We start from the raw sequence: 25,095 nt of genomic DNA, 5'->3' as shown, positions 1-25,095 counted from the left end.
ACCCCACCTCGCTCGCTTAATAATACCCCCGCTTTTCCCAGAGTTCACCATGAGGCGCATTAGACGTCACTTTGTTTTGTTTCTTCCGTGTCGTTACCCTCGGGCCGTCTTTTTGTTCGTCACATGTTAAAAGCTGACATTAGCGCGCCAGAGTGTCCTGCTTTTGTCCTTTTTCGTGAGGCATTTCAATCTCTCACCTGCCATTAGCCAACGGGGTCTTTGTGCCTGAGTCCCATTTTACCGAGGGGAGACAGTTCTCTGCACACCCCATTAGCGACTAGGAAATGTCTCCAATAAGCCTGGGACTCTGTGTGGAACATATGCACACTCGCACTCGACACACGTATAATACACAGTCTCTAAGGAAGCGTGCTGTTCCTTCATAATAGTCACTGTTCAGTTGATAAAGATGCAATAAGACAAACCAAAACAAAATGAGCTGAGTTATAATGAGCTGCAGAGGGAGTGGAGGACACCTGTTTGTTTATACAATATTTCACAAATACAGTGCCGTTAATCACCTGAGGTGCTGTTGGGGTGACGCTTATCTCCATCACAATAGAGGTGTCGGGCCGCATTAAACACAGAGGACAGATGCCGTTCCATTTTGCTTTGGCTTTTTGGTTTTAATGCCTGCCTGCCTTTTTTTATTTATTTTTTTTCCCCACCGAGGCACAGATGCAGATGTTCTGTATTGTGCTGCACCTGCAGTTCCAGCCCAGCTCCTGCTTGCCATAAAAGACAAAAAATAAGAAATAAATAAATAAAAACCAGCCAGACTGTATGTAGTCGCAATGAGGCGAGTAAAAAAAGAAAAAGAAAAAGAAAAAAACCTCCATCAAAGATGGGGAGAAAAGACATCAAAAACCATTTCAATCTCGCCTCAATTTTCTCTCAGTAGTTGTCTGTAAAGCGGTTCTCCTCTATCAGGAATAAAGAGAATCCTATTACATATTTTTTACTTTTACTGGCTCTGTTGCCTGTGACAGCCTTTCAGCGGCTGTAGTTACCACTTTATTTGCTGCCTCCATAAAGGTGACTTATAAGCTGTTATCACAAGGCCGGCAAGAAATGTCAATACAAGATTAAAAGGTGCGAGCAGAGAAAGGGACAGACTTCATTAAAGTTGATGTAGACCTACAAACACTTATTGATATGTGAGAGACAAGCGAGGTAGTTGAGAGGTTCAATTGAGTTTTGGCCCCTCATTGACACCTATTGACTCATTGATTCGTCAGATGTGGCAGGGTGATGGAGAAATTTGACTTCAGATCAACACTGGTTTTCAGACAATGGCGACTATTGGCAACGGCTTTAAAGCCACAAAGAAGAGGGACTTATTTTATCGCTATAATTGTGATTACTGAGTTAGTGCCAGAATAAGATCAACTGTATCCAGCACATATGCTCTGAGCAACAACAAACCTACACAACAATAGCTTGTTTTCTGTTTTCATAACAGATTTTGTTTTGTTCCAGGTATCCGCTGGATGCCATTTATTCCTAAATTATATTAAAAAACTATTTGCAAACTTCTGCACAGCTGTCTTGAGCTGTACAAATCAACATATCATTAACCATACATTTCTATAATTAGCATAAATGTATCTTTTGTTAAACACAGCAATGAAACCTAGAGCATAGCAATACAAATAAAACACATCATAAAAAACGTGACACAACATCAATTGGCTATTATCATCATTTCAGTCATCAGCGATAAACCTACTGTAATGTCTACACTGTCCAGGACCAGTTTGCACAACTGACTGTATATAAAGCTCCTGGCTAACTCAAAAATGGTCACAGAGGTATAGGAGAAGATAAAGACGAGGACACCCACCTTTCAAAGCAACCACGCCCTTAATTATACATAACTGTAAGGCTTGAGTTAACTTAAAAGTGTGAATAATATAAAAATTAATTCAGTTGTCATGAATTGGGAGATTATAAAGACCTAAGCCATTTTGTTAGCAGTCTGTAAATATGTTTATTTCTGCTGTAAAGTTGGACATTTTAATATAGAAGTCTGTGGGGATTTATTTGCTTTTGGAGTCAGCCTCAAGTGGCCGTTTGTGGAACTGCACTTCTGAGTTCGAGGTTGCTGCTTGGTTTGCAACATAGACTGTATAAAGATGGAGGATGGAAGTCTTAGCTTGTCAAAAGTGAAGCCAAAACAAGTGGAGCTCCCCCTGGTGACTGGCTGGTCATAAGCTCCACCCCCTCCATGTTAGTGGATGAGACTTGGGCCAAGCTAAAGCACAAAATTACAAGTCAAATACAAAATTTTCAAAAATGGTTTCTGTGATTTTAGGTAGTTAATATAACATTCCACTGTCAAGTTTCGTTTTAGTTAGATATTTGACACTATAGGGACAGGATGTGACATCATGATGGCTACAAGCTGCCGTCCCAACTGCTCCGTGAAGCGGCCCCGTAGGACTTTAAGAGTTGGAGAAAATAAATAAATTAGTATAGTGTATAATCCAACATTTGTTTGTGAATGGTAACATCGTTAATTAAAAACGCGAGTGAGTCCGGTGGAAGTGTGGGTGGGTCCTCAATAACGTAGCTCCACTGTCGGACCGTACTGCACACCGACTCTAGCTCCAAACTCACAAGAGGGCGCCACCCGTATCCCCGGAAAAACTACATCAACCGACAGTTTGGCCAATGCAAGGAAGCGGGAATGTGTTGTACATATTTATATACAGTCTATGGTTTGCACATATCCAACTAGTGAGTTTCTTGTTCATTTGGTACACTAGTCAAAATTAATGCATTCTAATGTAACAATCCTGCACCAAATCCCCCTTCATGACTGTTTTAATGTTCTGTTTACGTTGAAACTGTGTAAGAAAGGTGATAATTCAACTGGATCAATGCGTGCTACAAGCCACAAAGGCTGAACACCATAACCATTATGAAGCTAAGACTTGGTGCAGGACTGTTTCATAAGAATGCATTTATTTTCACATCAGCGTAACATGTCACAATCTTGATCCTACAACCAACAGTAAGTCTGATGAATATACTAAAGCTAAATACTGAATTCTTCTGTGCCAAACATTGCTGCTGTAAATATTCCGTAGTGGCTGGAAATAGTTCCCAACAAACTAATTTAGTCCCATTTGAGCATAATGTGTTTAAACCTACTCAGCTCCCAGCAGTTGGATCAATTATGTTTAAGATAATGTTGCCTATGTTTGTGACCGGTCTTAAAAGATTTACAATTTATGTTGGAAAGGTGCCCAGAGAAAAGTAAGTAAGAAATGTATATAGTATAAATGCAGGAAGAGGTCATAAGATATTGTTGGTTTTGGCTTATTTGTATATATAAAAAAAAATAGAATAAAATCTTAGGAAAGTAAACTTGGAAGGGGTGGGGAAAGATCATGCTTCATCTTCACGATTAAAATAAACAATTTTTGGCATTTTCCTGTGTTGTAGTTACACACTTTGTACACCAAGAAAACCTCCACGACCTCCTCCCGAAGACTTTTTGGAGTTTTAAAACAAGATCACGCTGCTTCTGCCTTCGATGAGATGACAGTCATTATTCACAGAACAGCAAGAGGCGTCTTGTCAGAAAAACAGAAGCACAGGTCATTTCATGCGTTTGAACAAGCAGTTCCATTGTTTATTCTGCTGGGGACAGTTGCCGCAAGAAAAGAATATATAGCATCTCTTCCCCGTAGCGTGCAACATGCGACAAAAATACTTCAGAGAAAAACAGTACTGCTGCCGCTGCCTCTGTGTTTGATTACTCACTTAATGCGGTTTCATACCGCATCATGCTGTTCTGGTCAAGTTTGGCCCTTAGCTCCTCACAACAGAGCGAAGGCTGTAGCAGGTGAAAGAGTTCATTAGAGCAGCAAGCTGGGGTCCACAACAAGCAGCCTCTTCACATGGAATAGCAGAGCTTAGCCTCCAGCTGTGACCTCTCCCTTCCAACATGCAGAGATAATACGGCAGCACAGAAACTCAAGGCAAACAGTGTTCACACAGAGACCCAGGCGCACTTTAGTCAAGGCAGAGAGTTTACCAAGCAGCGCAGCACAGCCTCGTCTCCCAGCGCACTGCCCCCAGACTTACTTCAGCCCACAGCTCTCCGTGCCGTTCAGATATTTTATTTTATTTATGAATATTTACAAAGGTCAACGCTTCAAAAGTTTGGAAATTGTTGAAAGAAATATGAAGAGTTAAGGTCAAGGTTAGGGGGGTGTAATGAAGGCAGAAAACAAAATCTTGGCGCACATATTTTACACTCTGTGCATGCAGATGATATTTGCCCTCCACCAACCCTTCAGACAGAGAAGAACATGTACTCTATCTCCCCTTTATGTGGGCACAGAGAACTTGTACCCACCTGTGAAGCAGGTGAACCCAGCAGAGCTATCATACCCCACATCTCTTTGTATTAAGTATTTATCCGCGAATTGGAATGAGCGCTGACATGTATAAGTCTATAAAAAATTAACCTCAATTGATAGAAGTCCTGACGTAACCTAGAAACAGCCTCTGAGCTGCCATCTGCTCTGCAGGAGAACAACTTAGATCATTTATGTATTGTTTGCTGTTTTGCCAATAGAATGAATTGCATCAGATATAAACATTATTCTTTAATCTCCTAGATAGGGAAAATTGAGCTCCGTCAAATTGGGCTTCCCACTGTTCAATGAGCTTGAGAATGGCCAGTACAGATTTAATCTTTCACCACCAACAGATGTTCCTTGTATTCTCTCCACCCAGCCGTCTAATATTCTCTGAAAAACACAATTTAAAAAAACAACAACAACAAAACATTTCTTCACATTACCGCCAAACCTCTAATGAACTTTGCGATTGACTTTCCGGGGTGAAAGGCGCTACAAAAAAACAGAACAACAAAAAAAAAAAAAAACGTTTCACTGGTTATTTGAGCAACGATTTTTCTAAAATGCTCAAACAGCATCTTTAGTTTCTTCAGTAAGAAAAGCAACAACAAATCAACAAACCTTTAAGAGCACTCCCCTCAACGCTAAGGGTTGAACATGTAGTCAACAAAGTGCACAGCTTTCTGTAGTTTACATCCCACTGAGAGTGACATGAGAAAAATGTTTGCCTTCATACCGACTTTGGGGATAAGTGTCCATTAAATAAAATATGTGTTAGCTTTTCTGTCAGATTATGCATCTCGCCACAAATAACACAGCATGTTTTAACTAGGCAACAGCCTTGGGTGTCTGACTCATTCAAGCCTTCCTCCAGTTCTTGTTATACTTGTCTGCCTCCACCAAAGGGGAAATAGATTCTGAGCAAAATACCACAGAACCAGCTAAAGAAGAGAAGTTCAAAGTAGGCAGCATTTCATTTACCTGTATATAGCCAGTGGAATAGAAACATGTCAAAACAAGACAACTAATATTACTTTTTTTCCCCCACTTGGGCAAGACTTATATCATAATTCTCAGAAAATCTGAGTCTGCTATTTCAAAACCATTTTAATTGCAACAATGAGAACTGAAGAAGCTACACGGATGAGTGGTGAAACTTCTTCTCACAAAAGTCCAGTTGCCTGTTTTAAATGCTTTTGTTTTTGGATATTTTAATTACAAATTTAAGAAAACACGAACAATTATAAAAAAAAGAACCTCCAGAGATGCAGAAAACACTTTCTCTCTACACATTTTTTTTCATACTGTTGTAATTGTTTCTGTCCAGTGGGATACGACTATTGTCATGTTTCCAAAATGGTTCCTGGATTAATTACTTTTTTTGGGGGGAATAATAATTGTTTCACACAACAAACTAGTAAAAAAACAAAACACAAGAAGACTGTTATTATGACATACACGTCCAGTGGACAAAATTGAGAACACCTTCAGCTCCCACAAATGTAAGAGTGTCACTACTATTATGCTAACTTCTGTAATTGTAATAGCCTAACTGCCACTAATGCTGTGAACCCAGGTCAGGTTGCCATTCTGTCACACAGCGAGGCAGCCAGAGTGCCATTTGATGTGCAGTTTGAGGGTGGGTCATCCAGAGTAATTGCCCGAACAATCTGGCTTTTAGAGGATTGGTTGGGTTTCTGACAGGTCAGAAGTTCTACTGTCCAGTTTTATACATGGCTGCTGTCACAAGATCTGTGATGGGTTGTAGTGGAATTGTTTTAATATTATGAGATTATTAGAGTAAGGCTTTAAAGGAGAACTACTGTTTTTTACAACCTGGACCTTATTTCTGGCATGAAATACGATCGTTTACTCACCCATATAACTTTGGTGTCATTTGGAGTCATTCGGATGATATTTAGATCTGCGTATGTCCATATAGTGGGAGTGACTGGGGCACCGAAACGCAGCCTCTAAATTATGCATTATCTGCCATGAAACTGGTTCATTTCACCAATATGTTGTTATCCTACGCTAGTGCTATTCCCCTTTGAGTCTGGAGTTCCCTGTTATCATCATCCGGGGTCTGTAGATTGACCTACTAACCTTTGACCTGCATGATGTCATCTCTGAGCGTTGGCTTGTTTACCTGTAATTTGCTACTGCTAGTTTTTTGCAACGTGGCTGAATATTTTTCTGATTCTGAGGTTGTGGACGACGACTTTGTTTATGATGGACGTCCTTACCGTTTTGAGCTAGAGTATATGAATTAGGAGCTTGTTGAAAGGAGGATGCGGAGGCAGAGAGAGGAACAGCTGGCCAAAAAACAACAAACCGCTGCACGTCTGCGAGTACATAACAGGTAACTCCGGACTCAACGGGGAATAGCACTAGCGTATCATAACAAAATATTGGTGAAATGAACGAGTTTCGCGGCAGGTAATGCGTTATTTAGAGGCTGCGTTTCGGTGCCCCAGTCACTCCCACTATATGGATATACACTGATCTAAATATCGTCTGAATGACTCCAAATGACACCAAAGTTATGTGGGTGAGTAAACGAATGTATTTTATGCCAGAAATAAGGTCCAGGTTGTAAAAACACAGTAGCTCCCCCTTAAAAGTGTTTAAACCGGCCATATGTCATCCAGAGAAGGCTTGCATCCCTGCCACCCTTTTCAGAAGCAAAACCATCCCTTGTACTGCATAGACTGCATCAGTGTAAACAAAATTTTAACATTAAAACAAACTTTAACATTAGTTTAAAATGGGAACACTTCTCCAAAGAGTCATCGCTGTGTTGTTTGTTGCTCCAGCGGTGCATCAAAACCGACTGACCCTTTGTCTTCGGACAGTTAGGACAGATTTGTTGGCAGGAGGTCAGAGGAAAATACACTAATGAGACATCTTCTCCTCACTAGGCCTCAGCTGGCCGCTATGCTGCTCATTATTAGCCCGAATGTGAAATGAGTCACTTGTGTTAATTCACCGTGTAAACTTTGGTTATAGGAGCGCAAAGACAAAACTGTTTGGCTTCTATGAATTTAATATTAACACCTGTAGCGGAACGTCCGTAGCGCAGATGCCTGTCAAGTCACACACATAACGCAAGAGTCGTTACACAAACAAACTTGTAGATAAATAGTGTGCAGAACTCCAGAGCCTTCCATAACCTGCGTGATCTGAAGAATAGGTTTTACTGGGCTACTAACTGTGCAGGCTAGACTGACTGGGGTGACATGTATATGTATATTATTGCTTGTTTAGTTGTCGGAACACAGTGCGGTGTTCCACGATTGGGCGGTCTGGCAGATTGCAAGCAGCTTTCCCACTCATGGAGATTCATGGAGTAGGTGATGCAGTGTTGTTACAATGCTGCACTTAATGTTGGTTCGGTTTGCGTTCAAAGGACAATTGAGATAAAGCTCTGACACGTCCTCAACAGCGTGTCCAGTTTCCTGATTGGTGAGTATTTTACAGAAAAAAAATAGGATTCCAGAAAATCAGGAAATAATCAAATAGAAAATGGAACATCAGCAGCAAGCGTGAGCTTTGATAGCTGTTCTGTGATTCATGTGCCAGCGTTCTGTAATTTAACAACATGTTCCGCTTGATCAAGCGTCTAGGCTATGAATAGAAAACAACATTTACCATGAGAAAGTTGCTAGACAAACCTCTGTCGGGTGCATCGGGTAAACTGCTGGACAGCTGTTCCAGAATGGAGTGGGATTGCTGGTGTTCACGCCGGCCGTCAACGAACCGACCTGAGGGAGAAACACTGCCAGATTTAGAATCACAACCTTAAGTGTGGAAGCACCTTTTTTGTGTGTGTGTGGTTAAAATGGATTTGGGTGGGTAAACAAAATTTGGGCTAGTTTGGGATCATTTTGGTGGCGTTTGGCTGCTGCAGTTTGTCGCTGGATGACTTCTAAAGTATCTTTGGACTACATAGATTTTTTATTTTTTTGATAGCCTACAATCTGGGTGGTTTAAGTACTCAACAGAATATCAGCCTACAGTTATGTGTGTGTTTTGGCAAGCTAGCTATTTCATTCAATCATTCATCTTCTGTAACTGCTTGTCCTGTGAAGGGTCATGGGGGGGCTGGAGCCTATCTGCGGGGTACACCCTGGACAGGTCACCAGTCTATCGCAGGGCTAACACAGAGAGACGTACAACCATTCACACTCACAGCTATGTCCAATCTAGAATCACCAATTAACCTAACAAGCATGTCTTTGGACAGTGGGAGGAAGCTGGAGTACCCGGAGGGAACCCACGCAGACACAGGGAGAACATGTAAACTCCTAGCTATCTATTTGCAGACTAAAATATTCAACAAGACGTAATAAGATAAAAATACATTTCCAGGCGGGACCAATGAGTAGAGCACGTCTGAACTCCCTACGGACTGAAAGGACATGGCAGAAGATTTCCGTGTGTCTTGAGCACTCTGTGTCAAGCAGACAGAACATATATTTTCTTGATATAGTGTCTTTGGGTCATATAAATTTTATGAAGGAGACCCGTCACAAGCCGTGTCATAAGTTTCCGGATATGCCAGACTCATCTATTGTGCAGAGAAATGTTTCAATCCTGTCTTTTTCTTGTTTGAATCCATTTAACTCGTCGCTGGACAAAACCAGCTGGAGGTTTGGCGCTCATATACACAGTGATAAGTCGCATTGATCTGTGAGGTGTGAGCATAAAAGTAGCAGGTTAGCTAAACTGTGTAGTATCAGTAGAAGCTTAGTAACAAAAAATGCAGTGTCTGTCCATCAACCCACAAAAGCACTGTAAACTCTGGACAAAAAAAGGACAGTGGATCCAGATTATCCTATCCACTGCAGCTTCACTATAACAACATTAACCGCAATTTCTAAGAAGGCCCAAGGAATGAAATGTATGAAATGCTTCTTATACAACCAACGCGAACATTTCCAGACAATCTTTTGCCAGTGGTGCACAAAATTGAAAGACGCTGTCTGCCCTTGATGAGAAGGTGACTGTTCATAACGGCGGTGCAAGGCCTTTGCAGAGCAGCACACAAATAACAGCCATCAGACTGGCTTTGTAGTCTCATACCTGAAATCCTCTTTTTTTTTTTTTTTTTTTGTAGCATTCATTTGAGTTTATTATTGGTCTGTGGTTTTCAGTGTTAAAAGGTGACGGCCTCATTTACCTTTTTCCTCCAACGACGGCAGGAATTTATACTTTTCAGCCAGCACAGTACAGATATCCTTTTTTTTAATTTATTATTATTTATTAATTTATTTCACGGGTAAGGCACATGTCGGTGCTTCTGCCACGATGCTCCAAGAAAAAGGGATCCGCAAGGTCATGTATAAATCGACTGTGTGAAAGTCACGTTGCCTGAAGTACTGAGATGTTTCAGCAGAACTTGATGACAAGTAAGGTCAGGGCAAGTATTGTGCAGTAAATATAAAAGTAACTGCTGCAGGTGTAGAGCGCAGAAAACTTCCTTGTTGCAGTTAGATTTTAATTGAAGTTTCAGAAGGTTGTTTAACGAATTGAATAAAATGAGTCTACAGTCTACTGTGTGGAATGAAGCGATCGTTCTGTCATTGTCAGACACTGACATTGTTTAAAACACGACACAGCCTTTTCACCCAGTTGATTCCCATCTTACTGCTTAACACTGAACACTGTTTCTGCTCGTGCAGTAAACTTTACACTTACTGGGAAAGCATCTTTTACTTTTCCCCCCCAGAGGCTTTTGGGAAGCACTGGGAACCTGACTTACTGTTGAGTTATTCTTGGAGCAACAAGCTCCTTATCATTTGCAAATAAGTGTGAAAGAAATGTCTGTTTTCTTTGGAATGGCGACCGCAAAAGAAGTTAATCTTGTGAGTGCAGAGATTGGACTCGCGTATGATTTGTGGTTAGGCGAAATGGCAAAGACATCTGGAGAGACTAAGATTTTGTAATGAAGATAGGAGTGTTGTGTTTAATAAAATCTGCAACGTTGTGCTAAAATTTCACCATCCACACGCCAATTTTTCACTATGTGTTTATAGTACACTTGTTTTGTTTTTTTGTATTTAAGTCTATTATAACTGTGTTAAATGTGTATGGGATGTATATTTTTGTGTTTTGTTTTGTTCATATTCATGCAATGCACTTAAAAATGCTGCAATGCTTTGAGCTAAATGTTAATGCCATTGCACTGTAGTGCTGGTATACCATCTCAGAGAAGCAGGTTTGCATGTTAATCGTTGTTACCGATTACAGCTGATGTTGATGGGAATCTCATTAGTTTTGCAGGTATCTGGACATAAACCAAAGCTGAAAATGTCAAATGTTAACAGTGTCGACGGTCTCACGAGTCAAGTGCACTTGATGAAATGTCATAGCTGCTGTAGCTCTCTGTACAGCATTTCATGGGAACCCATCCAGTAATGACAGAGCAGCCCAACCTCACCATGAAAATATTACAGAACGAAAATAATTTGTGTTTATATAGTGTTGAGTCCTCCTGTGGTTGGATGAGTTATTTGTGGGTCCAGACTACAGGAAGCTTGGGCCTATTTTTCCCTGATTTACCCTTTTCAACTATCAGAGGAGAAATCTGGCCTCGACCACATTATTTGGAAATTTGAATGAGCACTGGCTTGATTAATATCAAACCGGTTTAATAATTAGGATTTAAAATCTGTATGATTACGTCAGTAGTTTCATAATAACCAGTGAGAGAAAGGAGTCTACAATGGCTAGCACACAAGGTTAGAATCTCAACTCCAGTTCAGGTGTTTGGTTTTTTTTTGTTTGTTTTTTCCTCACTGCAAATTATTGAGAAGTTCAACTCACGGTTTAATTTGATTGGCCCTTGGCAAACCAGTCTGCAGGCGCTTTCACCACCGTATACTGGACCGGAGCGTGGATCAGTAGATTTATATCAAACTGTTGCACCGCAGTCCTCATTTTGTTTAAATCGATTTCTCCGCGAGATTGTGTAAGCTGCTGCATTTAAAGCTCTCGGATCTGGCACAATAATCTGTCCATGGCAACCAAGAAAACAGCAGTGAAGGTTGTTTGAGATTGGAGAAGTTTGCCCTGTAACGTGTTTCATTTATTAAAGGTTCTCTTTTTAACAACTATCTAAACCTCGACGGGCTGCTAGAGCTAACCAGTGAATAAAAATGAAAGTAAAAAAAAATAATGATTGTCTGACTTAATCACAAGTCTGTAAATGGACTACCTTTATCTTACAATCATGGGCGTATCATGTGGTATGTTATTTGGCAATCAACGGATTATGACATTAATGTATGAGAACATATACAGAGCCCTGTGTCTGCGTGGGTTCTCTCCAGGTACTCCGGCTTCCTCCCACCATCCAAAGTTATGCTTGTTAGGTTAATTGGTGATTCTAAATTGGCAGTAGGTGTGCATGTCTGTGTTAGCCCTGGCGACCTGTCCAGGGCGCACCCCGCCTCTCGCCCAATGACAGCTGCGATAGGCTCCAACCCCCCCACGACCCTCCACAGGACAAGCGGTCACAGAAGATGAATGAATGAACAAATGAATTTCATGCACGGGCCCGGAAGTGCTTAAAAATAATAGTTTAATGAAAAGTCAAAGCTATTTATAGCAGCCATTTAAAACCCCGCACGTGCAGCCTGCTCGAGCTGTCGGCAGAAAAATATGGACATTTAACATTTAAGCGCAGCCATTCATTACTGCCGGTAAGGACAACACTTCTCCGTGCCAAGACTGCCCCTTCACAACTATTATTACCCGCTTCTTGAAACCGTATTCTTGTGTGACGATAAGCGTGCAGGTTGTTATTAAAGGCAGTAAAGGAAGCGGTGTGTTACATTACCACCGGAGCAGTTGTAGGTCTTGCTCAATAGCCCTTCTCTTCATTAAAAGTTAGTTAATTGACGGTGAACTGGATCTACTTGTGAAAGAGTAATGAGCTGGGAGGGAAGGTCAGGATCAGTGAATCAACACTGATTTCACTAATTAATAGAGAGGAAAATCTAGAACCTTCCGGTCAATTTATATGAAAAACTACCTCGAAATGTGTCTGTCCACGGGTAGTATTCTCAAGAATATTGTCTCCGATCCAATACTGCACCAGTCAAAGCTGTAATGGTAAAATGTCACTTTTTTTTATTTTAGCTTAAAACGTGTTACAGCACACTTATAAACACCAACTCTGTCTACTCCTCTATCCCCTCATCCTCTGTCCATTTGACTGATCATGTGCATACACGCAAACTGCCTGTCCCTCCACCCTGCAGTGAATGCGTTTGCCAGTTTAAGTGAGCACTTTATCATCCTCTTCTCTGTCAGTGTCCGCACTTCTACTTTCTCCGTTTCTCCACAGCTACGCCTCATTTTTATTTTTTTATTTTTTTTCTCCCATCTTCTATTTTTCTTTTTTACATGCTGGCCGGTCTCCACGCTTCTGTTCCGAATCTCTCCCCCTCTCCTCCATCTCTGCTTTATCTCCTCCATCTCTCCAGCTGTCCCTCTCGTTCCTCTCTCCCTGCCCTCCCATCTGCTGATCATGCCCTGATTATTCTGCAGAGGGAGGCTCTTCCCTATCACGCCGTCCCTCTCTCCTGATGCTCCCCACCCTGTCCCCGATCTATCAGACTTCCTCCAGACGCAATCGCTTCGTCTCTCTGCAGTGTTTCTCTTCCTTTAGCGTTACTTCCCTTCTTTCATTCGTCTCCCTCTTCCTCCCTCCATACATTCATGAAACTATTTCTTCATCGTTCATACCCATTCATCCATTCATCCAGCCAACTACCCTTCCTCTGTTCCTTCCAACCAGTCCGCACCCTAAAGCAGTCGGATCAAAAAAAAAAAAAAAGAGACAGAGCATGAGCCGAGATAAGCTCTCCCCGCAGGTCACTGTCTATGTACCAGCTGATAGGAATCAATCTGCACCCCGGGATACTACTACCTTTTGTTGTGTTTTTCCTCTCCGTTACATGCACCTTTGTTTCGTTTTTCCCTTCACTTTAATCCTCCCCCGTTTTTTTATTTTTTTCTTAAGCGGCGCCAGAAATCATTACAGTGCAATACCTTGTTCCTTTCTTCCTCCTCACTGTCATTACGGCATCTGAATTGTGAATTCTGTTCTGCTACATTTGATTTAGTTCACACCACTGGGTGCTCTGTAAAGATGCTCGACACATAGCCTCTGTAACCCAGGGCAGACTTTCATTAAGGGTTTCTTTCATCTGCCACTCGAAATGTGTTCTTGACTGTACTGTGACATAAATTACTGTAAATTCTCTACCAAAGGGTCAGGGCCGATGCCTAAGACAGCTAACACTTTTTATTAGCTACTGATGCAACGCACTTGGGAAACATCAAGAGATCAAGACTGTTTTTCTGATTGCATATTGTACACATTCATTTACACCTTGTGTGAATTTTGTAAGGGTAGTGTTGCCATGGTAAGTTGTGAACACATTTAGCCTAAGTCTGATCTACGGAGCTACCGCTAGCTGCCACATTTTGCTGTAAGGAATCATTGCAAACTGCCAAATTAGCCTGCAGCCCATAACCATCAATGGGGAGTGTGTGTACCTGGGTGTACATCTGGATCACAAACTGGACTGGTCAGCTAACACTGACTCAGTATAGAGACCGTCTAGAGCCGTCTCTATTTCCTCAGGAGGCTATGGTCTTTTAATATCTGCCGGATGCTGCTGGACATGTTCTATCTGACTACGGTTGCCTTTTCTACTCTGTGGTGTGCTGGGGAGGCAGCACTAAGAAGAAGGCTGGACAAACTGATACAGAAGGCAGACTCTGTTGCAGGGGCACAGCTGGAGTCCCTGACATCAATGGCAGATGCAAGGACATTGAACAAACTCCGGTCCATCATGAACAATGTCCACCACCGTCTACACGACACCATACTCAGGCAGAGAAGCTCATTCAGTGACATGCAGCAGTCTCTGTCCTGCTCCACGGACAGGTTGAGGAGGTCGTTTGTTCCTCAGGTCATACAACTCTACAACGCCTGTGAGGAACCAACCGGACTGTGGACTATCTATCTATCTATCTATCTATCCATCCATACAGATGGCTTTTATCACACAGTACAGTGTACAATATAGTGGAACTTTGTGTAGATGTGTATAACTTAACATATTTATGGTGCTGTGTTCACCACTCCCACTCCAACAGCTCAGCAGCTTTCACTGGTTTGAAAACTGTATTTTGGTTCCTGCCCTTTCACTCTGCAGGCAAGATGGCAAACACTGAGGGTGAGAAGTGTCCATTGTTGCAAAGCATCCAGGTAATTATAGTCTACTTGACGCTGCCTTACTTGTCAGAATGGACAATCTTACTTAAAATAGCAAGTACATGGAAATATGCAATTTCAGACACTGCATGTGTACCTTGTAGCTACAATCACTACTAGGCTGGCACTCCTTGGTACCACTGACCGTATGTAAAGATGGCTGAATCCTCATGTGTTACTCAAAGGAGCAGTATTGAAGCTCAGTGTAAGGTCTCTGGCCATTGCCATCTTGGAACTGACTGACTCGACTTAACTTCTGGCTAATTTGAAAATGGGGAAAGATTTGGGAGTAAATGTTGAAACCCTGCAAGTATGGGCCCAAGATCTTTAAGTGGAGATAGATGTTGCCACAGAGAAGGATATATATGAGTACACGAATGACATTTCTATGTGTAAGAGAGCAAAGGAGCTCCAGTTTAGACTGTTGCATCGCTATCAGATATTACCTCAACCTAGGAACCAGATGGACCCTTGCAAGTCAGCTGCAGAGGCTGGCAGTTTTATACATATTATATGGACTTGAGTACATAATCTGGGTTTTGTGTGAAAGTAATCTCGAAGCTAAACCTGTTTTTTAGTAAAAATTGGATCTGGACCTAGTACACGTTCTGTTGGGTATACTCCACCCAGCTGCTGTGTGTTTTTTTTGTCTTTTTTTAGCAATTGTTGAACGTAAAATCATATTAATAAAATGGTTTTCAAATAAGGGGGTGTTATAAAGGTTAAATCTGAGTTAAACTCAGTATGAGCAGTAAAAATGTTAATAAAGACATGTTTCAAAGAAAAAAAAGATGGGCAAAGAGGTGGAAATCAACAAAAAGACATAGGAAGGAAGAAGAAAAATTAGGAAGCAAAAGTTTTTTAAAAAATCCTAATTTAAAACACAACAGAAAGGCAGCTCTCACATTGGGCCAACCTAACATGTAGAGGTAAACTGTTCCAGAGACGCAAGCTGCAACTATAGGCAACATCTCCCCTGTGTTTCAGCTTTGTTCTTAAGAAAACTAGAAGCAAGCAGTCAGTGGACCTGAATAACCTTAATGGAAAATCGAGTGAGTGCACAAATTCCTTTTGAGCAAACGTGGCAATAAACACAATTCTGATCGTTTTTCCACTTCTGCACTGTGGTCGTGAATGGAGAAATTAGCTAAAAAGAGCCAAATCTTTTTTTTTTTTTGGTGTTGGTTTTTTTTTTGTACCGGGCTCTAAACATGTTTATTTACGCCTGCCAAGAGAGTGTATTTCACGAAGCAGGCAACGACTGGCGGAAAGTAGTAACGTACAATCTTGCTTACAGAATATAAACAAGTTTAAAACAATAATTAATTTGTTAGCATTCTGTTTGCTATCAGTCACAACACTACAGCCCAAATTGGGTTTTGCATGGCAGCACAGGTTCGTTATAAGATCTGCAATTTATATTCATTTTGGAATAAATAACAAAAATACAAGCTGTTGAGTCTTAGAAACTTAAATTATCTGCATGTGAAAACTGAAAATGCTCCAACTGCCCAACCAGTCTTGTGTTTCAACAAGTCCTCTTGAGGAATGCAGCAAAAACATAGGATTTATGCACATTATGCACTGTAAAAAGTCATTATGTTTCACTTTCAGACCTTTTTTTTTGTGGCAATAGATTGTTTCCATAAAACATTATTATTATTTTTTTTAATAAACATTGCTGGCTTATTCACTTATATAGCACATCCAAGAAAGAATTATTATTTTCAAGAAATTCACTCTGTCTTCATATTTGGTCAAACTGGTACAATTCTGTTGTTCAGAGATCACTGTGCCTTCACAGCACACAAACAGTAAATTAATAAAACGGACCCAGCTGAGTTTTAATTAAACAAAACAGAACTCTGAGAATATGTTCACAGAAGTAGAAGTTACAAGCTTGATAATAAAGAAACCTTCTTGCCATCACAGCTTTCTATTGGAAAAGAAAATACCATCACCGACGTGGGTGGAAGGAACCAAAGTAGTGGATTGTGCCTTCTTGCAGTAAGCATCTGGGGAACTCTATGTTTGCACCATTGTTCATTCTGATTGGTTCATTCCCAACTCCTTTCCTCTTCCTAGTTATCAATGTTCCCTTACAGTATTAGTAATTATTTAAAAAAACACCTCGACATGCAGCGACCTTACGGTGCGCTCACACTACGAGTGACAAAATCTACAACTCCGTCAGCGTTGCCAGCGACACTGTCGCCCAGGCTCCATTAGAGTGTCACTCAAACGTGACGTTATCGACAGGAGGTTTTGGAACGTGCATACGGCAAGACCGGTTGAAGTGTCACCATGTCAAAGGAGCGACAAAAAAGTGTTGAAGCCAGCTCAACTTTCAAGCCGTGCGTCTTGCTCGACATGTAACAGCAGGTGTAGAACTTGTAGCTTATATTGCCGGATTCCATTGAAAATGCATAGCAGCTTGTCGCGCTCTCTCTGCCAGTGTGAACGTTTTTATGGTGTGAATGTTTGACAACATTATTCACACATCCAGCAGATACAGCTAGTTCATTTACAGTCTTGATTCTGGTCAAGTCTAAGTACTTCACTCTTAGACTGGCAACCTGTCCAGGGTGTACCCCACCTCTCACCCAATGACAGCTGGGATAGGCTCCAGCCCCCTGGTGACCCTTCACAGGACAAGCGGTTACAGAAGATGAACGAATGAATGATGCATTGTTATTACAAAAACTTCAATGAACCCTCTTAAACCTATGAAGGGCCTATAGTCCATAGGCCTAATATTGTGTAGGTCTCCCTTGTGCCTCCCAAACAGAGAATAGACATGGGGCTTCTGAGGGTGTCCTATGGTGTCAGGCAACAGAACGTTGTTAGTGGGGGCCTTTGGGTCCTATGGGTTGAGGGGAGGGGCCTCTGTGGATCATCCCACAGATACTTGGAGGCCAGGTGTCAAGCTGCATCCTGCTGGGGATGGCTGCTGCCATCAAGTAGTGTCATTGCTGTGGGGTGGGGGTGCCTGGTCTGGTCTAGGTGGGTGCTACATGTCTAAGTAACATCCACATGAATGTCAGGTCCAAAAGCAGAACATTGTTTTGTCACAAGATGGTCAATTTTATTTACTTCCCCTGTCAGTGGTCATAATGTTAAGCCTACATGTACATCTTCACCTGGGAACCTTTGCACCCAGAACCTAGGATGGACACCATTTGGGAGTTTGTCACTAGGAAAGAATATGTTCACATAAACACAGTCATGTTATCTAGTCCATAGCTTGCAGCTTAACTGCCGTCAGTCCTTCAGTCTGATATTGTTTAACGAGCAACAGTCAGCAGCGTCCTTCTGGGAAATAGTGTTCACGAGAAAGATATATTAAATAAACTTTCATCTTTGCATCACTGAGCCAAGGGGCGGCACAGTAGAATGGTGGTTAGCACTGATGCCTCACAGCAAGAAGGTTCCGGGTTCGATCGCCAGACTGGGCCTTTCAGTGTGGAGTTTGCATGTTGTCCCTGTGTCTACGTGGGTTCTCTCCAGGCACTCCAGCTTCCTCCCACTGTCCAAAGACATGCTTGTTAGGTTAATTGGTGATTCTCTCTCTGTGTTAGCCCTGTGATAGACTGGCGACCTGTCCAGGGCGTACCCCGCCTCTCGCCCGATGACAGCTGGGATAGGCTCCAGCACCCCCCGCAAACCTTAACAGGACAAGCCGTTACAGAAGATGAATGAATCACTGAATGGTTCCTCTCTCTCGTAATGTCAACTGAACTAAAAAGATGAAGATCAAATTCTATCTATTCAACTTCTATTTGCTCTGGCTTTCTTTACGCATGCTGCGGTTGATCGCCTGCCCACAGTCTTTCCCTCTGAGGTGTTGTTTGGATTAACTGTGAGTAACCTTAGCGAAGGATCCCCCACTAGAAGAAGGTCACTGTAGAGGTGGATGGGAGTGGACCACACACACCTCCTGCCACAGAGAGATTTATCAAGCCAGCTTTGCTCCCCGAAACACATGGTTAATTTAGCAGCCATTACAGGTGACATCTTGATGAATAGAGAGGGCTGTTCACGCATACATAGGCAATAGGCATAAACACACACAAACACACACATAGGCGCGCACACAGGCACGCTCATAGAAAGAATAATGGTCATTTTACTGCAGTCTGCAGGAGGACGGGAGATAAAAGTTAGTGTTGAGAGAATGATGTGTCAGGATGGTTTCATTAACTCAGAGATAGAAGACTCCTGTCTGTGCCATCAGTGATCATTCTAGGGGAAGGAATTATTCTTCACTGCTGGAGATGGACATGTGCACTAACACTGTGACAAAGTATCAGATTAATCACTACTTATGCACCCAAATAATCCTGTCTCTGTAATTGGGTTCCCCGCTGCTCAGGTTTTAAGAAATGCTGAAGCGGTGAAAGGCACATAGCTGACGGCATGTGCAGCGCACAAAAAATAGCGCGCGCATACAGGAGACAACAGGCCATTGCTCATCAATCCCCTCATCCATTTATCATCATTTTCACCCCTTAAGATGGTTATGTATTGATTTGGTGGAGCTGCCCTTCACTGCTTTGAGTAGGAGGTTCCACACACACCGCAAACATTTGATCACTGTCAAACATGTGTTGGCCGGCTCTGTGACAAACATACACTAAGCTGCTCTACAAAGAACTGTCTATTCAAACCAACAGATGATATAGAGTTGTTCTACCCACACATGCAGGAAGCAGTCTGCCTACGGTTGAACGGCAGCCCAGAACCAGCAGCGGATAGAGAATGTCCTTTATGAGGCAGCGACTCGGCTCATGCTTCTATCTCTCCGGCAGCTTGGCAGGGAGCAGAACAGACGTACAGACAGACAATAGAGAAGTCTCTATGGAGATCAGCCTGCACTGCTACATGGCCACCATTTTTCTTTTTTCTTTTTCCTCCAGTCTCAATGCCTGCAGGGACACTGTAACCCTTTAATAAACATTTCGAAAACATGGACGAATTCATTTTTCCATGCTTTGCTGAATATCAAAGCTCTCCCAAGCACTACTTTCGGATGCAGTGAAAATGATACTTGGCAAATGAAATGAGTGGCCCGAGAGTACATGGCATTGTAGCATAACTCCTAATAAAGAAATACCAGAAAGCCAATACTTTGCTTGTCTCCATCACTGCGGTAACAATCATATCAGATTTGAACTTCATTCGATTATAGTCTTTCACTACTACGGGTATTATTCTTGTATTGGTGTCGGGGAGTGCAGCGGTGTCGTTACCTTCGCCACTCATCAAGATGCGTCTTGAAGGTCAGATCTGATGAATTGGAGAGACAGCTCTGTTATAGAGAGCAGCTATTATACGTGATAGTGAGAGAGATTATTCAGTCTCCCAAGAGAGGAGAGGAGAGGAAATACTGAGCAAAGCTGATGAAGATTAAAGGAAAAGAAATACAAAATAATGAAGGGAGTGGAAGGAAAGGCAGAAATGGAGATTGACATGCAGTGGGCTCAGAAAACACCTCAGTGAGGAGTCACAATGAAATGCTGATAGCTGATCGGTGACAAAACTCCCCAACCCACTTAAAGCTGACACCTCGGTGCAACTGTTTCTCTCCACAGCAGGCAGTCAGGGATGATATCAGTGTACCTGAGAGAAGCTAGAATACTCCCAGCCCAGTTAGAGCTGACACCAGGAAACAGTCTCCCTCCTCCGCTCCCCTCTGTTTCAACTCAACATTTTTTCTCAGTGGAGATGTCCTCTGACAGAATTTGGCACTGAAACCTCTCCACAAGGCTGTTAGCTGAAGATATCCCCTCAGGCTCAAATTTAAGGAGGGAATCGCCTGCTGGTTTGAGTGAATTATAATAACGCTGATCCGTAACCTTATCACCAAGCAATTTGCCAATAATCTTAAAACATGAGGACATCGTATTTTACTCCATCATTCCTTAACTTATATTTTAAAAGGGGGCAAAACCATGGAGCTCTGAGCGTGACAGCTTATGGGATATCCCACCCTAATAGGGGTCTTCTTGAACCCTGGGCCCATCTTTCTGTCTGTCTCCGCTTCTTTCTGCAGGCTGTGGTGATGAAGTGCTCTGCGCCTGCAGTAGTCCAGCGGTGTGCTATGCATGATAAAGAGCAAGCGACAGTGGGGGAAGCCTGGGGAAGGCTGCGAAACCCAGCTGCTGTGCAACAAAGCTGCAGGCCACAAGCCATGCTGTAGGCCGAGAGGTGAATAAATGATTTGAATGGCAGTAAAACCTGGATGCAAATTGGCTTGGTCTGGTACATAAACACACAGTCTCATGCATAAAGTGACATGCACAAAAAAAGGTGAGCGCCTGGATTTATCTGCAGATACAAAAGCAATGCTAATGCATGAGCCCGGCCGCAAATGCACAGATGCAAACACACAAACAACACAAATCTGCATATTGTACGGCCATGCATACGGTCAGCATAATCTGCAAGAGATGAATACTGACAACAACAAGATACTGAGAGAAAACAGCTTGTTTTTCTTCCCCTTTGATACATCACATTCACATTTTAACCTTGAGTTTATTACATTCATATCCAAGACACAAGTGAAAAGGTTTAGAAAGATGCATTAGTGATGTGCTGCTCGCAAACGAGCCGTCTCTAAGAGTCAATTCTTTGTAGCGAACGAGAAGAGCCGATTCCCACTGGGGAGGGCCAAAGCTTCAGCCACAGGACTTTATTTACATGTTTAATACATTTCACTGTGCATTGCACAATATATAACTGTGCACCTGACATAGCTTATCTTATTTTGATGGGCATCCCGTGTGGCCAATCACATGTGAGGACAGACAAGGATCATATCATTGTGTTAAAAACTCCAAAGATAGCTAGTGTAGTGGTACGGGTCAGGTACACACAGAGCGACAGACAGACAGGAGAGCTGGATTTAAATGCAAGCACGTTGGGAAAAAGTGAAGAGATGAGCGTAAACTGGACATCCAAGCTGAGGCATCTGGTATTTCTTAATGCCAGCCTGTGCTAAAGACTTTTATACAATGTCATAATGTTAAGACTTAGCCTGTACTTTTATGGAAACAGGAAATAAAAAATGTTTACCAGCACAGAAACGATTCATAGTCGCTAATTTAGGATAAAATAGAAGGCTTCGAGTGAGGATAACTAAAGAGCCGTTTGGGAGCCATAAGAGCCAGATCTTTGAAAAAAGCTGGACTTCCCATCACTAAGACGCATATCTGTTCACAAATGTGAACAAAAAGAAATACATTTGTAGAGATTTTCAAAGTAGAGTTAATTTAATACTATAAAAGGACAAAAAGATAACCACACTGCAGGTGTGTGCGTCATACTTCAGTCTAAAAGCTCAGAGGATTAAATTAGAGAAAGAGTAGGTCCTCTCTTGTGAAGAGGGGAAGGGTGCACCACTTCATGGGTCACACCTTCAGACTCCATCAGCACTCTGGGCCTCATTCAGGAGAAGATCTCAGGGGTCCGGGGCAGACAGAATGACCTGAGGTTGGCCTGTAGGAGCCCACGCTCCGACAGGAAGACACCACGGCACAGGTCAACTGCTCTTCTCAAGGGTGTCATTAAAAAGTTAGAGGTGTGATTTCTGCTGTTGCTGCAAAATACTGTGCAGGATGTCATCTGAGGCCAAAGCTGATCAGTTTTTTATTTTTTTCAGTGAACATTTATATTTTGGCAGTTTGCAGGATTTTTATATTAACATAAAATGTATTATAATATCACATTTCATTTCTTTATGTGAAAATGTTAATTTGATGTTTTATCTGAAGTTAACTTCTGCCTACGTAAAATTGCTACAGAACACCCATACATTTACATTTACATTTACATTTTCTCCACATGGACCATCTTTATTGATTTTTCTTCCAGGGACTATAATCAGGTTCAGGCAGTGATACACTGCCTACTTTTCTGCATATAAAATGAATGTCTATTTATACTGTATAACTATAGTGTATACAATGTGTAGTGGCCACATCCAGCTACTTTAGGTTATCTGCTTCCTCAGCAGAAGTGCTGTAAAGTAACTAAGTGGATTACTGTACTTAAAGGTCCAGTGTGTTGGATTTAGTGGCATCTAGCATTCAGGCTAATACCTCTCCCTTTCAAAGTGTGTAGAAAAACCTATACTTGACACCACTACAGTGCAAAAATGAAAAACGTTTTCTCTAGAGCCAGTGTTTGATTTCTCCGCTCTAGGCTTCTGGAGAAGTATATAAAAGAGAAGTGCCAGTGCAACATGATGGACTCCATGGAACAGGACCTGCTCCCTATGAGGTTTAGGCAAAAGTGTTCCATCTCTAGCCATCTACTACATTCTCAGTTTCAGCATCACTACTCTGGTCCAATTATCTTTTTGCATGCGTTCTCTGAGCCAATTTATTCTCAGACCCTTAGTTTTTTAAAGTAATTGCAATTGTGTCACTTTGTTTTTCAGACCATCTGTTGTACAACCCTCCTCCTCTTCATCTCCACCTCATCCTGGTTGTCCAAGGGGACTGAAGTCTCAGCCTCTCCTCCACCAACACTGGCATCTAGACTCCTCGGGGTTCTCGGGATGATGAAGTCACATCTCATCGGGGTCCGCATTGCTACTTCAATACATTTCACACTTAACTTTCAAATCATCTCTCCCTACTGAAAATCTCTGTAAATCCTGTCTACAGATACTTATATACTACAGATACTTAACTTACATACTAGGTTAAGGTTTTTTGATGATTAAAAACTAATGAAAACATAATTATGAAAATTTGTCCTTCACACTTGGAAAGGGAGTTCGACACGAGGGATATCTAGTTGGTTGTAATCTGCAATCTCACAGCTAGAGGCCACTAAATCCCAAACACCGGAGCTTTAAACTTTACATACAGCCCCTTTAAGTATGATTTTTTACATAGCTATACTTTAAATATGTTAACGGATTTTCAGCTTATATAATGTGATGCATCGTTCCGTATGAAACTACCCAGCAGTGTATAAAGCAGCAAAGATTAGTTCTTCCTCCAACAGCTACACCATTAAAAGCGATCCTCTGCTGAACTGACATATAAAGGTCAGTTTACAAGTGATGGAGTGTACTAATCAGCCTCCAAAATCTGTTTACTGAGGCCTTCTGTTACTCTGGAGGAGCTTTGTCAAGTCTGACAAAATGATCCTGGTGATGTGGGGCTCGTAGACTGCAAATGTATAATGGAAGTGCTGGTTACAAGCAGGTTTATGTTGGATGTGAGAAATTCAAGACTAAATTCAGGCTATCCTAACCCCTCCAGATTCTCTTGTTTGACAAACTGTTCCATTCCCAACTTTTTTTAAATCACTGGAATATATTTTTTAAAGTCTGTTTACAATGCATCAGCGACCAGTAATGCAGTAGACCAGCCTAAATGGAACTAACTGGCATGATTTGATGACATTTTTGCATTACCGCCCTTTTATTTAAGTAAAAAATATTGAACCCACTTTGGTTTCTTTGGGTACACGGTCTCTAACCGGTAACAAACTGTCTAACTTTCACTTAAAACACTAGAGGACATGACTTGAGGAAGAGTCTGCTCACACCTCATTGGTCACAAACCCAAATAAAATCACAGTACTCATGTTTCTGGACAGGTTTCACAAAAAGAGAAAAAACAGGATAAAGAATTTATGTGAGGTTACCATGACTACATGCCAGTCTACTTGTATGAATGTTAAATGCAACCTGTGTGCAGATTACTTGCGATATATGCCCATAAACACAACTATCTTACTGTAGCTACAGTAATTGTTTGTCAAGCTCCGAGCACAAACACACACAATATAGGTGACCTTCGCCTTTTTTTACTTAGTGTCATTTCCTTTTAGATCTGCTCATGTAGTTTGTGTGCCTTGAGGTGCATGTAGTCTTAGATAGATATACTGCAATAGAAACATTAAAAAGGTGCTTGAAAATAATGTTTGTTGCAGGGGGAACTGCAGTGACTGAAAGTCTACAGGATCTGATACTGTGTTTAGTTATCTTGTTCTTTAAGCAGATTTAATCCTTAAGAGAACATCTGCTGTGGTAGAGAAGAGCTCTGGGCAGCTGTGGATAAACTATGAGCTGTCAGTCACATCTTATATGCCCCCCCTCCCTGCATCTTTATTTCCCAGAGGGATATAGAGAGAGGGGAAGAAAGACAGAGAGTTAATCAAAGGAGTAGTTTCGCAATTAAGTGACAGTGAAAGTTACAAGATTGTATCTTGAATCCATTTGGCTTACTTCATGCCTGAGATGAGGGCTTTGAATGGATTCTGCTCATTTGTAGGTTCCATGATTAAGCTGGTCATGGCATGTAACTGTACAAAAGAGTAGCGTTTTACACTGCATTTTCTTTTTCCTGTGCATCTTTATGCCATCACATGGAAAACGTCAAACAGAGCAATCACTGTTTTGTT

The sequence above is a fragment of the Chelon labrosus genome (genome assembly GCF_963514085.1).
Source record: "Chelon labrosus genome assembly, chromosome: 8".
Classification (NCBI taxonomy): Eukaryota; Metazoa; Chordata; class Actinopteri; order Mugiliformes; family Mugilidae; genus Chelon; species Chelon labrosus.
Note: the sequence above shows the minus strand (reverse complement) of the source record.